Raw genomic sequence first — 16,511 nt, forward strand, 5'->3', positions numbered from 1 at the left:
AAGCGCACACCAGGCCCGGCCCCCGACCCCACTCTCCCGCGCGCCGAGCCGCACATCACGCCGCGGCGACCCGAGCAGTGCGCGCGCCCACCACGGCCGCCCGGCCGCGCTCGCGCACGCCCGTGCCGGCCGCACCGCGCCATCAGCTCCGCTCGCCCTGCGCCCGGGCCCCGCCGCTCACGGCCCGCTCTGCTCCGCACGCTCGCCTGCCCCGCGAACGCGCACGAGCGCGCCCAGCCGGCCGCCTGCTGCCCCCCTTGTTCCCGCGTGCGCGCGCACGGCACGCCGCGACGCGACGTCACGCCACGGCCGACCGCCGTTGACGCTGCACAGCGGCGTCGACCGCGGCACAGAGCCGCCTGCAGCGGTCGCCGCCTGGCCGTGGTTTCACGTCGCCTCGCCGCTCTGTTTCCGCGCACCGTTGACGCTCCACCAGTGCCCCGCGCGCGCCTCACTCGCTGCCACCATTGACGCCGCACAGAGCCTCGCCGCCCCACGCCATTAAACCGCCTGCAAGCTTGCCGCCGGCCAGCATCTCGCCACCGCCTTGGCCACCTATAAGAGAGGCCGCAGTGCCCTCCCCGAGCACCACACCTACAGCCTCGAACCGCGCCGCCACCCCACGCCCCCTCTCCGCAACCCTGCACCGCTGCCGCCGCTCACTCACCCTTGCCGCTGCTGGCTTTCGTGGCCGGACCGCCACGCTCCACCCCGGCGCAAGGTGAGGCCGGGGATCGGTTCGCCTCCCCGCCCTCTCTCTTTTCCCCTTGATCCGGGCCGCCGGCGAACCCCTGGCCGCCGGGATTGGCCGGCGCAGAGGCCCCCTCCCCCTCCTCTGTTCCCCACCGACGGGAGGAGGAAGAAGGGGCAAATTTGCCCCAAGCCCCCTCCTTTCCCTCTTATTTGGTTAAGAGTCCCCCCCTTTTAACCAATTTGCAAAGTAAACCCTGCCCTTTTACCTAATTTCAAAATAAGCCCCCCTTCCATATAAACTTAATTACAAATAAACCCCTGACTCTTTTAGAATGACCCATGAAGTTTCTAAAATATAAACCAAGCCCCTGCCTACTTAATCTTAATTACAATTAGGTCCCTAGACCCCTGTTTATGCCCTGAACACTCCTTTGACCTATCATTTCATGCGCCAAATGACCCCGGATTAACCTAAAATTTTACCAGGCCTCTCTTAACTCAGTTTTGGCCCTACCATTCAGAAACCATTCAAAAATAATACTCTATGCTCTATATTTCATGTGTTCCCGTTTCGAGCTCGACGACAAATCTTTGTTTTGATTGTGTGCTTGTTTGTGTGCGCTGTAGACCACGGAGTGAACGAAGGAGAACCCGTCAACGAGCCGTGCTGTGAGCAGGAGAACAAGAACCAATTCCACGACCCCGAGCCCGAAGGACAAGACTTCCCCGAAGGCTTTGAAGACGGCAAGTTCAATCCCATCCTTTGATGCATGTTTCTGTCCTAGTTTTTATAAACACAACCCAATGGCCTGTTTTACAAAATTGCATATGTTTTACTTGCATGAAAATACGGTTGGATAGCCACCCCTTGATTTGTGATGACCATTCCTTGACTACCTAGATTAATGTCTAATTTTGCTTGGACGTTAATCGATATTAGAACGCTTAGGGCTCTACCCATAATACTATTTGATTTACAAAGAAAATGTGTGTGTGTGGGAAGGGATAAAATGTGGATTTTCGAAAGATGAGTATGGACGAGATGGACGGCATTTCTGTGTGATTTGCCGATTGGTGTGCTTGTGCCTGTGTGGCAAGGCAAAGAAGGGAGATATCCATCTTGTCGCGTCTAAGGACTGAGCTGGTGTGTCATCTCACCTAACTCCACTATCGTGCAAGCCACTCGACCGTTGAATGGGTAACGGCGTAGCATAAATCCCACTAGTTGGTGTGATAGCCATCAGGAGAGCTGAGAGCAACGGGTGACTAAGGAGAAGGGATAAGCCCAGAGTGACTTATGCCCGGTTATACCTAAGTGAATGGTCGATGACCCCTTGGTGCATCCCGTGATGGCTAGTCAGGCTTAGCTATGGTGGGTAATGGCTATGTTGGGATCTACACCGACACGACGGTGTTCGAGTTGTGGTATCCTACTTGTGGGTAAAGTTGCACACCTCTGCAGAGTTAAGAATCTATTCGAATAGCCGTGCCCACGGTATTGGGCGAGTTATGGTGTGGTCACATAACTAGTGTTTCTTTGGGACGGGCTGGTGTGAGTTGTTTTGGAATTGTGTCCGGCAGTTGTGCCGTGTGCTACGACGGACGGGGAGTCCGGTAGCAGTTTAAAATTTGAAACCCCGTGTTACTCCTGAAACTGGTTGTTCATAAAGGTTTTCTTTAAAATAAACCCCTGCATAAAATATCGTTTTTCTGCAAATTAAACCGTAACCTTATCCTTGATTTATCTATGCATATTATTCTGTTTTAACCCCCTCCGTGGGTGTGGTTGGACTTGCTGAGTACGTTTGTACTCACCCCACTCTTACTTTTATAGAAGAAGATCCAGACTTCGTGCCAGACGATACCGAGTAGGGTTATCGTTCTACACCCAACCTTGCCTGTGGAACCGGCCCTGTCGAGATGCCTCCGCTGTCGCAGTACTCTGAGCCCGTGGTAGACCCTATGTGGTTTGCAGTCTGGTGTTATGTCGTAGCTTGGTTAGTTATTATCATCATCTGTATCGAGTGTCCTCCAAGGTTTGTACGGTTTTGAACCATCTGATGTAATAAATGTGGCATCAGCCTCCTGGGACTGATGTTTTGTATCACATTTAAGTTCTCTCTTATGAGGGGACGCTTCACAGCAGCAGAGTCAGATCAGTCAGATACAGCTGCAGATTCTGTCTCAGAGGCAGCACAGTCAGAGGGGCAGAGTTCTCCACAGCAGTCGTCTAAGAGAGGTTCCCCGGCAGTGACAGAGCGTCGCACTGGACCGAGGACTCGGGGAGGACACCAGCCACAGGAGCCCCGCAGGTCAGCAGTAGCAGCAGCAGCTCGCAGAGCCGAGGCCCTAGAGGCCGAGCGCACAGTGTTCCGTATGGACACTGTTGTGCGTCTGGAGCCAGGTGTGATGCTCCAGAACTTGACCCGAGCCAATGCGGCCAAGGTCAAGAGGCTCAGATGGAGTGTTGACGAGGAGGTCTGGTTCCCAGTGACCCGAGACAGCAGAGTCGACAGGAGGTTCTGGACTTTGCTACAGGCCAGCTTCTACGAGACTTTCCAGCGGAGGGGCCACCGGATCTTTCAGCACAGGGTTCTTGACTGGGTCTCACTGAGGACAGCCGCAGGGGGAGCAGATGTGAGAGCACACTTCGCTCACTTCAGAGGTCTGCCCAGGCTGCTAGAGATGGAGCCGAACCGTTATATCGAGGACTGGGTCAGAGTGTTCTACGCTACAGCTTGGATAGCCCCCAAGCGCAGAGCCGTGCACTTCATGTTTGGAGGGCAGGACTTTGGTTTATCGAGGGCGACCATTGCTGGTATACTTGGAGTTGACCTGGTCGACGTCTCGCTGCACGAGAGGGTTTACGGGGACTCAGATCCACCCCGCAGGGCGATGGTTGGCGGGATTGCTCCTTCTCACGAGGCGATCACTCAGTGCTTCCGCCAGCCGTTCCCAGCCTCTTACGCCAGAGTGCCGAGCTTGCTGACCCCAGAGGCTTACGCTGTTCACATGGCACTCCGGAGGACTCTGTTACCGAGGAGTGGCTACCCAGAGGGGTTCATAGGTTTGCAGCAGCTCTTGCTCCTACACATCCTCACTCACGAGCTATTTGATATAGTTGACTTTATTCTGGCTGAGATCGAGGAAGTGATCACTGATGGGATGGGTGTGGTGCGACAGTTTCCCTATGCGCACTGGATCAGTTACATATGCTCTATGATAGTGCCAGCAGAGTCACCCATCAGTGCCCCTTACCGTCACGACGAGGCTCCCAGGTTCCCTGTCTACCGACCCACAGCTCCACAGGACAGGAGGAGGGGCAGACACGCAGATAGAGCAGCGATGGCTCGACTGTCACCGGAGGTTCAGGCACGAGTGGCAGAGGAGGATGAGGCACTCCTAGCAGCAGAGGCACAGCTTCCCGGGGGAGATGATGAGATTCACTGGTCTGAGCTTGAGTCAGACTCCTCCGACGACGTTGAGTACTTTCCTTCAGCTGCCCCAGCCAGTCACGATCACGAGGCAGGAGGTTCAGGAGAGCCAGCTCCTCCGACTTCAGCAGCTGCTACAGTCTCTGAGTCTCAGGTGACTCAGCCGTCCGAGCTCACTTCACTACTACAGCAGCTCGTGACCCAGCAGAGGGAGGATAGACTTGCTCAGGAGGAGGCCAGGAGAGCCCATGAGGCTCAGATTGCTGCTATTCAGAGAGAGGCAGCCCGAGAGCGTGCAGCGACAGAGGAGCGTTTTGTCGGGCTTATCGACAGAGTTTCACAAAGGACAAACGCTCAGTTTCAGCAGATGCAGCAGGGGATGATGGTGATGTTCGGGATGATCTCACAGCTTTACTCTCACACCGGACTCGCCCCGCTGCAGCCAGGACAGCCAGGCCTTCAGGGTGTTGGAGCACCTCAGCTTGCCGTTACACCAGCTCCAGCCCCTACTGCAGCTCCAGCTACCTCAGCGACACCGGAGACCACGTTCTCGATGTCCACATTACTTGGGTCTGCCGGTCGTCCACTGTTCTCTCCACTGCCATCGACCACACTCTTTCAGGACTCACCGTCAGCGGTTCAGTCGGTCGCCCTCCCTTCCTCACTTCAGGCAGCACCTTCAGGGGGAGGAGCAGTAGAGGAGTCCCTGCTTCCACAGTCGACGCAGCCGGCAGCTTCAGCGGTCACTTCTTCGGATATTGATACTTCTTCCGCTGGCCCGGTTACGACTTCTACGGATCCTCTACCAGGCAGTGCCAGCACGAGAGCCTCCACGACAGTCACCCCCCAGTGAGCTCAGACCCAGACCAGCAGCTTCCGTCTGTCACCGAGGGTGAGAGCTCTCCGTCCGACGACGACGACGACCCGGACCGCTTCCTCGCCGTACCACGACAGCACGACCCGTAGCTCGCCTTTTGGTGCTTTGATGCCAAAGGGGGAGAGGTGTTAGGGGGAGCCACAGAGTTAGGGGGAGGGTAGAGCTAGAGAGAGCTCGTAGTTATCAGGACCTTGATTCTTTGTATCACATTTGGTGTTAGTTCATGGATATGTACATTTGTCGCTTGAGTATGCCGTGCTTTGAGACATATCTATGAATTTCGTTTGAGCCGTTGAGCTCTTTGGTCCTTCTTTTCGAGTTCGCTTGTGTTTATCTTGCTTTATCTTTCTTGCTCTCTCGTTATTTATGGTTGTGTTGTCATCAATCATCAAAAAGGGGGAGATTGTAAGCATCTAGGCCCTCAAGGTATGTTTCGGTGATTAATGACAACCATTATTGTGACTAATGAGTTTGTGCAGCTTAATAGATCATTATCGCTCATTTGGTCATATGTCAAAAGAGGCCCCTCAATTTCATTATTCAAAAAGGCGATCTCGGTATTCAACTCAATTTTATGTCAAGACTAAGGATCTTTCTAGTCCTAAGTGTCATAAGGTTGAGAAGGACACTTAGGTTAGTATAGGTTTTATAGTTTTGTAGTGATCGCACTATTAAGAGGGGTTAAGGCTAAGTAACTTGAGCATGGACATGATCATTTGAAAATGGATGCACACTATGGTCACTCAGGTTTCTAGAAGTTCAAATAAGTGGTTCTCAAACTATATCTCAAGAATAGTTGGATTTCATTCAAGACTCAAATCAGAAAAGACAAAATCAGAAAAAGTCTATACACCGGTTTAACCGACGCTCTCAATTTTCTATACGTCGGTTAAACGAAGTCAGCAGAGTCTGGACAAATTCAATACACCGGTTAAACCGACGTGTTTGAATTTAACATCGGTGCATTAGTCCAGAGTTGGTTTTTCCAGGGCAATTCAAGTTCTATTCACCGGATTAACCGACGCTGTTTGAATCAAGACGTCGGTGCAATTGACCAGTGAGATGGTTTTTCAGAGGAATTCAAAAGTTGTACTCACCGGTTAAACCGACGATAGGTTTGAGTTAACGTCGGTGCAGTTGTCCAGAGACTTGGTTTTTCAGTGGATCAGTGGACAACCACACTCACCGGTTAAACCGATGTTACGTCGGTCAATCTGCCCAAGTTGTAACGGCTAGTTTTCAGAAGAGGTAGTTTACATTCACCGGTTAAACCGACGATGACAAATGGAGGGACGTCGGATTAACCGGCGATACGCAGTTTTCTGGCAGCTTTTCTCCAACGGCTCTATTTGTGTGAGCTGCCTATATATACCCCTCCAATGGGTCATTTCGCCCACTCTTGACACCAGGCAACATCCATACACTCATACTATAGTCAAGAGCCACATTGAGCTTCATCATTCACATACTTGTGCATTCAATCAATCAAGAAGCAAGATTAAGGACTTGAGTAGAGAGAAGCTAGTGTGCATCCGTTCTTGGTGATCGGTTCTTGCTCAAGTGAAGGCCTTAGCTTGTTACTCTTGGTGATTGGCATCACCTAGGCGATCTTGGTGATCGGGGTGTTTCTCGCGGAGCTTGCCAAGGATTGTGGGAGCCCGGAGAAGAAGATTGTACGTGGCTTGATCTCCACCACGCCGGAATGGTGAACGGAGACTCTTAGTGAGCGCCCTCGTCTCGGTGACTTGGGAGGTGACAAGACTCTTTGAGAGTGTCACAACGTGGATTAGGGGTGTGTGCCAACACATCGATACCACGGGAAAAAAATCCGGTCGTCTCTTGTCCACTCTCTTTATTCAAGCATTTTCTTTCTTGCAATTTACTCATGTGCTTGACTTAGAGATCATAACTTAGCTCTACCTTGCTAGGCTTTACTTTGTTTTTATCTCTCTTAGCTTGTGTAGGTAGCTTAGTTATTCGGTTGGTGAATTGGTGCCCTACTAGCTTTGCATAGGTTAAGGTTGCTTTACTTTGTTTTAGAAATTGAAAAAGGCCCAATTCACCCCCCTCTTGGTCCATCGATCCTTACAACAGCCGATGATGACTCAGCAGACACCTAATCGGATAGCTCAGCAGATGCAATTGGCTGGACAACCGATGAACCATGTAGCTCAGCAACTTGAGATGATGAACAATGCAGCGAGCACGGTTTCTCCTCGGCAAATGCCAATAGTTAAACTGCAAGTTGATTGGAGCACAAAGATAGATGAAGTGATGAGGGAGCAGTTTGGTTTGAGGCCAAAACAATAATCCGTTATGTACAAGACTCCATATCCTCCAGCTTATGATCAGATTCCTCTCCCTCACAAGTACAAGATGCTTGACATCACGAAGTTCTCAAGGCAGTTAGAAGTTTCTATGATGGAACATGTTAATAGATTCCTTCTACAGTTGGGAGAAACGGGCAACCAGAATGCACTCAGAGTCCGTTTGTTCTCTATGTCTTTGTCTGGATCGGCCTTTGCTTGGTTCACCACTTTACTGGCAAACTCCATATTATATTGGGCCGATCTAGAAAGACAATTTCATCAGTTCTTTTTCTCTGGGGTTACTGAGTTAAAGTTGACCGATTTAACCGTCTTAAGACAAAGAAACAATGAATCGGTTGCTGCTTTTATCCAAAGATTCAGAGACGTCAAGAACCGATGTTACAGTTTGGTTCTATCTGATTAGCAGTTGGCCGATGCAGCATTTAACGGACTCCTGCCGCACATTAAAGATAAATATGCATCGCAGGAGTTTGAAAGTATTAGCCAGATTGCAAGTCGGATGGCAGGAGAGACTCGATCCTACGAGTCCTAGAAGCCATTTCAGAAAAAGATCAACTATGTGGAATATTCTGCTAATGATGAGTCTGAAGAGGAGCAAGAAATGGTCGCATCGGCTGAGTGGATACAGAACAGCAAGAAGCTGGTGACGTGTCCGTTTGGAAAGAAAGAGCCTGAGTCGTATGGGTTTGACATCACCAAAGCCGACAAGATCTTTGACTTGTTATTGTCGGAAGGATTGATCAAGTTGAAGACATATCACAAGATTCCATCGGAGGACGAGCTCAAGAATATAAAGTACTGCAAGTGGCACAACACCACATCGCATGATACAAATGAGTGCAAGGTCTTCCGACAGCAGATTCAGATGGCTTTCGAACAAGGGAGATTGAAGTTTGAGGCTCCCAAGAAGACGATGAAGGTCGACGGACATCCTTTCGCCACGAACATGGTTGATGTGGCCACAGATGAAGGTTCTTCTCAAGCTAAGATTCTGACGTCATCATCGGCCAAGAAATCTGGAGCTGTTGATCCTAAAGCGCAGATAGCGGCCGATGAGGTCAAAGGAAAGGGTCCGATGAGGGATGCTGAATGTTCATCGGCACCACGTAGACGTGTAACGCCTCAAATGCTATTCAACAAGTTTCAGCGTGATCGTGAAAGGCGGCAGCATAGAGAAGAAGAGGAGCGACGTGAGCAAGATCATTGGAGGTGTCCTTTCTTTGTCTACTGTTGGGATGAAGGGTTGACATTGCCATCGGCATATGATTGTCCCGAATGCAATGGTCAAGGCAGCCGATCATATAAAAGGTCACGTCCTGAGCCCTATCGGCGTGAGCGTACTCCTGTGCATGATCGGCTAAGAAAAAGGGTATCGTTGCATGATCAACTGGGGGGCAGGACAATGCTACGTGATCCTGCTGGGAGAAGAGTACCTATATACGATCGGCTAGAACAGATGGCCGATGACAGAGTACAAGATGATCAGCCGATGCGAAGAGATCCAGAACGTGATCCTGATCGCAAGAATCAATCCCAATGGGGTCCAGGAGGTTTGACTAAGTCTCAGAAGTGACGTGTTCAGAGGTTACGCCAGCTGGAGATCATTGAAGAAGAGCAAGAACAGACTCTGAACAAGAAAGGAGTCAAATTACAAGTCTGGCGTGTCAAGGCTAAGGCCGATGGTGAATCGGCCAGTAATAGTTCTACACCGATCCAAGCATTCGGTTCTTCAAAAAGTTCCTGATGGATGAGTTCCTAGAAGAAGAAGGGAAGTTGGGGCATGGGTTTACGTCGGCCGATTTACTAGAGGAAATTGACATCGGAGATGGTGATAAACCGAGGCCGATGTTTATTAGCGCCAACTTGGATCCCAAATACAAGCAGGAACTAAAAAGTTTATTAAAAGAATACAAAGATTGCTTTGCATGGGAATATTATGAGATGCCTGCCTTGGATAGATCTATTGTAGAACATCGTTTGCCTATAAAACCGGGATATCGGCCATATCAACAAGGAGCGAGGCGATGTAATCCTAAGATTTTGCCAGATATAAAGGCCAAGATTACACAGTTAATTGAAGCTAATTTTATTCGACAGGGTCGTTATGCCGAATGGATTTTTAATGTGGTTCCTGTTTACAAGAAGAATGGCAAACTACGAGTGTGCATTGATTTCAGGGATCTCAACAAATCTACGCCGATGGATGGTTACCCTATGCCAATAGCTAATATGTTGGTAGATGCTGCTACTAGGCACAAAGTGATCAGTTTTATGGACGGCAATGCTGGATACAATCAGATTTTTATGGCAGAAGAAGACATCCACAAGACAGCATTCAGATGTCCAGGACATCTTGGTTTATTCGAGTGGGTAGTCATGACCTTCGGATTAAAAAAAGCCGATGCTACGTACCAGAGAGCAAGGAATTATATCTTTCATGAACTCATCGGCTAAATTGTGGAAATATACATTGTTGACGTGGTTGTGAAGTCAAAGGGGCACCAAGAACATTTGGCCGATCTGCGTAGAGCTCTGGAATGCACCAGGAGACATGGTTTGAAGATGAATCCAAACAAGTGTGCTTTTGGTGTATCAGCTAGCCAATTCTTGGGTTTTATGGTACATGAACGAGGAATTGAAATTAGTCAAAAGACTATATCAGCTATTGACAAAGTTGAAGCCCCTATGACGAAGGTTGAACTTCAGTCATTGATCGGCAAGATTAATTTTATTGGAAGTTTTATATCTAATCTGTCGGGAAAAATTCAGCCGTTCAGTTCTTTACTGAAGTTGAAGGCCGATCAGGAATTTGTATGGAGAGAGGAACATTAGAAGGCATTGGATGAAATCAAACATTATCTGGTAAATCCTCCGGTGTTGGTTTCTCCCAAAAAGCACAAGCCGTTTAAATTGTATTTATCGGCTGATGAGCGTGCTATCGAATCGGCCCTTATTCAAGAATTTGAAGGAAAAGAAAGAGCTATTTATTTTGTGAGTAGAAGGTTGCTGGATGCTGAAACCAAGTATTCTCCTGTTGAGAGATTGTGTCTTTGCTTATACTTCTCATGTACCAAGCTTAGACATTATTTATTATCTGCTAAATGTGTTGTTGTGAGCAAAGATGATGTCATTAGATATATGCTCTCATTGCAGATTTTAAAAGGGAGAATAGGAAAATGGATTTTGGCGTTGTCAGAATTTGATTTGAAATATAAATCGGCTAAAGCAGTTAAGGGTCAAGCCGTAGCCGATTTTATTGTGCAACATTGTGGACCAGAGTTAAACATGGTAGATCTTGTTCCTTGGACTTTATTCTTTGATGGATCTTCATGTGGGAATGGTTCTGGAATTGGTGTGGTGCTTATTTCCCCTCGGGGTGCAAATTTTGAGTTCTCGTTTCCGATTGAAGCATCTGCAACCAATAATCAAGCTGAGTATTGTGCTATTCTCAAGGGAATTCAATTACTTCGAGAAATCAAAGTCGATGCTGTTGAGATTTTTGGAGATTCTATGCTGGTGATCAATCAGTTTTGTTGGGGAGTATGAATGCAAAGATGATATTTTACAATTATATCATGAAGAATGTCTCCGGCTCCAGAAAGAATTCAAGAAGGTAACCATTGAGCATGTTTCCAAATTTTATAACAGTGATGCAAATCGGTTGGCTCATCATGCTTCATGATATTGGCCCATAGAAGGAATAATGGCCTTGGAATTAACAGCCGATGATTGGAGGAAAGAGATTATTGATTATTTGAAAGATCTATCTAAGAAGGTGAACAGAAAAATCAGATTCCAAGCAATCAAGTATGTATTGTTGGAGGAAGATTTATATTATCAGACGATTGATGGAGTTTTGCTCAAATGCATCGATAAAGAAGAAGCAAAGGAGTTAATGGGTGAAATTCAGGAAGGTGTTTGTGGATCCCATCAATCGGCATATAAGATGAAATGGGTGATCAGGAGGAACGGATATTTTTGGCCAACGATGCTGGAAGATTGCTTCACATATTACAGAGGTTGCCAAGAATGTCAGAAGTTTGGGAGCGTGCAAAGAGTTCCTGCGTCAACCATGAATCCCATAATCAAGTCGTGGCCGTTTAGAGGATGGGGAATTGACTTGATCGGCCAGATATATCCTCGATCCAGTAAAAATCATAAATTTATCTTGGTGGCTACTGATTATTTCACCAAGTGGGTTGAAGCAATTCCTCTGAAAATGTTACATTAAAAGAGATGATTGAGTTCGTCAAAGAACATATTATCTATCGGTTTGGTATTCCGCAGACCATTACAACCAATCAGGGTACTATGTTTACGTCAGATGAATTTGAGGAATTTGCTACTGGAATGTGGATTAAATTGCTGAATTCTTCTCCATATTATGCCCAAGCTAACGGTCAGGCAGAAGCATCTAATAAAAGGGTCATCAAATTGATCAAGAGAAAGATTGATGAATATCCTAGAAAGTGGCATACTGTGCTTCATGAAGCTTTGTGGGCATACAGAATGGCTTGTCATGGTGCTACAAAGGTGTCTCCATATCATTTGGTGTATGGACATGAAGCTGTTCTCCATGGGAGTTGAAACTTGATTCACGGCGTGTCACGTTTCAGAATCAATTGACGGCCGATGAATATTCTGCTCTGATGAAAGATGAATTAGAGGATTTGGCTGGCCATCGGTTGAAGGCTCTTATAAATGTTGAGGCAAATAAAGCCAGAGTTAGTCGATGGTATGATAAAAAGGTAAACGCCAAAACCTTTGAGCAAGGAGAATTGGTTTGGAAGTTGATACTGCCGATAGGAACAAAGAGTTCAAAATTCGGCAAATGGTCGCCAACGTGGGAAGGACCATTCAGAGTAAACAGATGTGTTTCTGGCAATGCCTATATTTTAGAGACACTCGAAGGGGAAGAGTATTCTAGAGGTCTTAATGGGAAGTATCTGAAGAAATATTACCCAAGCGTTTGGGTAGCTGCTTCCAAGAAGGATACGCGTATATTATGCAACCCGTGCACATTTTTGCCACGAAATTCATATAAATTTATATACCATACCATTTATAAGTCATCGGTTTTTCCTTTCTCATCTTCATTTAATTACCACCCACTCCCCTCGATCATGTGCCTAATATATACGTATGCGCCTTCATCTACGATCTATCTAACCCTCACACCTCAATGCAGTACATGTTCTTTTGAGTTGGAGAAAATAATCGTAGCACGCATATGCCAGACAGGTTCATTCATAGATTTGGGAGGCGTCGGGAGCAAATTTTGATCATTGATGGACTCGATCAGTGAGTGAGCCACACACTGTGGCCCAAGTGTCGTGCTGGAGTAGTCGACCTATCAGAGTAAACTTTGAAGAAGGCTTCTACCCATTCGAGTCGCAGCGAGGGACAGCTCCCCTTCCTGCAGTACAAGATGATCTCGATGAATAAACCGAGCTGGCCAGAACGAGAACGGAGTGCATGAGATAACATCCCTGGGGCTATGTGTTGAGGCTAGGCCTAATTATTAATCACACGATGGGTTTTGTTTGTCGCTTCTTAAATGCATGTTTGACCGTATAGGAGCTAATAGCCTCTTCACTTTCTTTCCTTGAGTCTTGTGTTCACCTTGTGGGCGAGTGTTGACGGCGTCCATGGAGAATAGATCGGGTGATCTCGATCTATCATCGCTTCACAGCTAGACACACCGTACCACTACCATGGATGAACAAGGAGCAGATGGAGTGTTTTCGTGTACTTCAACACGTATCGGTCACCTGGATAGTGGATAAATGCAACCTGCTGTGTAACAATTACTCTTGAACTTCATCATATACCAGCAGATGCCCATGTGCGGCACGCACATGTTTTAAAAAATTCAGAAAATAAGAATTTTATATTATAGTTAATGTTTACATGTGGCAATGATATATTTTTAAAAAGAACCGAATGAATATTTGCTGAAGAAAAAAGTCCAGCTTCGTGCACTTCTACTGAAAATGTGCGGTCCTCATACAGAAAGTTCAATAGCAATTACTCGCCATTAGCTTAACTGAATCCTTGTGCATTCCACATCTTTAAACTGATTTCATACGGCAAGTATTGGATGCCTTGCCCAAAATGTTTCGCTAGTGACATCAAATCAATATTACTCAAAAATGTTTCGCTAGCGACAATTTCCACTTTGTTATGGCATGTGTACACGTGAGCAGAAACCACCCTTCGACTCACATATACTTGTAGTGACCCCCAATTAGGACCCACTTCTATATATACCAGCTATAGCTAGAGAAATTATTTCAATTCTTCATTCATGAATCTCAAACGTCGTTTACACTACTAGGGCTTCCTCTTATGCTATTCACCCCAATGCTTGCGCCTGTGTGGCGTCAATTGTCCATCCCCATCTGCGACCACCATTATTAGATCCAAAGCACCACCACCACCATGCTTTTTCATCATTGCTAGTATTCCTCGTCTTCCTCACCAACCAAGACTCGCTTATCTCCTTTTCTCCCGCTGTTGCAGATACGCCACCGAGATAATTGCCCCAACCAAATCTTGTGATGGCAAATTTATGCCGCACAACCTTGTCACTGTCCTCATAGCTCACCACCATCTCTAATGCTCTCTTAAATTATTTCACAGATGCATGCTCTTAAATTATTTAGGGATCCATATGGACTATAACTGAACCTGCAAAGTTAAGAAAAAACAGATAGAGTCATGCACAATTCACAGCTTATTTATCAGGCTAAAAGCTAATTATATAGCATGTCAGCTTATTTGAGCTGACATGCTTAAATGGCGGTTACATCTGTATCAAACTGTAACTGCTGTTTTTCGTACTTAAATAGGCAGTTGAGGAGAATACAGAAGTACATATCTGATTTGCAATAGTAATGTTGTTTTCTGCATATGTTTACTTATTTCATTAAAGAAATACCTAACATTATATTTGCAAAGAGCTCCTACATCCTTGTTAATCTATACAAACTAGCTCACTCCTGAAAACTACAGGACAATTTGTAGCCTGAATTCAAACAAACCGATCAGTGTCTCAACCTGAACAAGAGTGCACTGATAAATAATTTAATTCAATTGTTCCTTCTGAAATCTAAACTACAGTTAATTGAAGACCCTTTGAGTCACTGATCTTTTCATATATTTCTAGTAAGAGTAAACAGGGTATGTCCACTTTGTGCGCGAGCAGTAGACATCATGCCCTGGTGATCGAAACAAAAGAACAAACAATCAGCTCGTACACTGGACTATTTTAACCTGTCTAGTTTTTTAAGAAATCTGACGAACTGCCACATTCAGAAGCTATCCTCAGAGAAAGAACATGGCGAAGCTGCTGCTGGACCTGTCGAGCTGACCTGCAAGGAAGAATTGCATAGCCAAATATGCGAACGCTTACCTGCAAAGAGAACTGGATCAAGCCGAGCACTCAAGAAAAATCGATCCAGCAGAGCTGCTGCTAGGGCAGACAGAAGTGAGCTCGGAGGCTGCTGCTAGGGCAGACAGAAGTGAGCTCGGAGAGCTCCTATTGTTACAGCTGCTAGAGATGGATACTTCGACCTGTAGAATCGATCGAGAGAACCAGCAAGCTAGGCAGCAACAACTCAAGAGTCAAGACACAAAAATGGAGAACCGAAAGGAAGAACAGCTCCACGAACCTGATGACCCCCGACACCCTGCTCCAACAGAACACGTAGAAAAACTGAGTTCCTCAAGAAGGTCAAAAAGCCAATAAAGCCAAGTTCGATTAACACAAAAGATGTTCTCAGTGATAATTGCCTTGAATATCTCATATAATCCCTTCTGAGTTCCATCTCCTCCAATGATATACACTTGGATAAAGTGTGCTAGTATATGAGTCAACCTCCAATCTGAAGAGGTATGTCGATGGGCACAATTGTAAAATCATGTTTGCCTGATTAATCCCATGATCTTTAATGTTATCAACAATCTTCTGTGTATCATATGACCACCTCGTGATGTCCCAAGAATTGTACCGCCCCTTTTGTGGATGTCGTTGACACTCTTCAGTGCCAGGGGAAGATAGTTGCTAGAATAAAACCCTTTATATCCATTCTGCAATTAGTATAACATGCTAAGGCAGACATTAATCAAATTTTTAAATATTGAATGATCAAAACTGATTATCCTAGACCCGCTACATCCTATTATTTATGGGAGGATTACCATATCAAATCTACCAGTCAGCATACATATTGGTCGCTCTCATATAAATGGACATTTGACTAAAGCATCAGCCTTCACTTAAAAAAGGAGAGCAAAGCCTAAGCTGCCTTAATTGATATATCAGGGTCCCCAAATATATGGCGTGCATGGAACGAAAAGTGATTCATTCAAACACGATCTAATTTTTTTCTACACGACACACTAAAATATAATATAAGGTCATGTGCTAATAATAAAATAAACTATCCAGTCCTTTATCTAACAACAACAAGCTATAGCGGAGGGGACAGGCTGTGATAAAGCATGGGTCAGATGCAGGATATAAGCATTTGCGGCACATTTCAGAAAAATGTACAAGTGACTGCCATTCGAGTAAAATGATATGTTGGTGCTATGTATGCAAGAACTGGGCCTAGGTGTACAAAAATAAACAGTAGGTACAGTAGCAGCCTGTAGGATGGATAGGTGTGTAATGAGTTAACTTGCAATAATAACCCTGAGGACCTGAAAATGAAGAATATACCCATATAGCACGGTTTAGACTACGACGAAGACAGCAAATTAAAAGGGCCATTATGTCAGACTATTTAGCTAGGTCTCTCCAGCTCTGTGCCCATCTCTGGCACTTCAGATTAATAACTTTCACCCACTCATCTGTTAGAGAATGGTAAAGGCGTAGAGCCTCAATGTATTTTTTTTTAAGATCCAAAACCATTCGGTTCGGCGTATATTAATAAGGAAAAGAGAATTGACCTTATTTATAGAAAAACCGAGACAAAAAAACCGCACAACATAACTACAAAACCTACCACTACAACACCTACAGCTAGCAACACCAGCCGGTTGGATTGGGACATCAATCGGAACTCACTCGACTTTGACTGATCGGATTGGAACCTCGATCCGAGCCACCACAACCTAAACTCCGTCCGGTCGGATTGGGACATCGACACGAGCCACCACAACCTACACTCC

This window comes from Panicum virgatum, chromosome 1N, assembly GCF_016808335.1.
Source record: "Panicum virgatum strain AP13 chromosome 1N, P.virgatum_v5, whole genome shotgun sequence".
In the NCBI taxonomy this organism is placed as follows: domain Eukaryota; kingdom Viridiplantae; phylum Streptophyta; class Magnoliopsida; order Poales; family Poaceae; genus Panicum; species Panicum virgatum.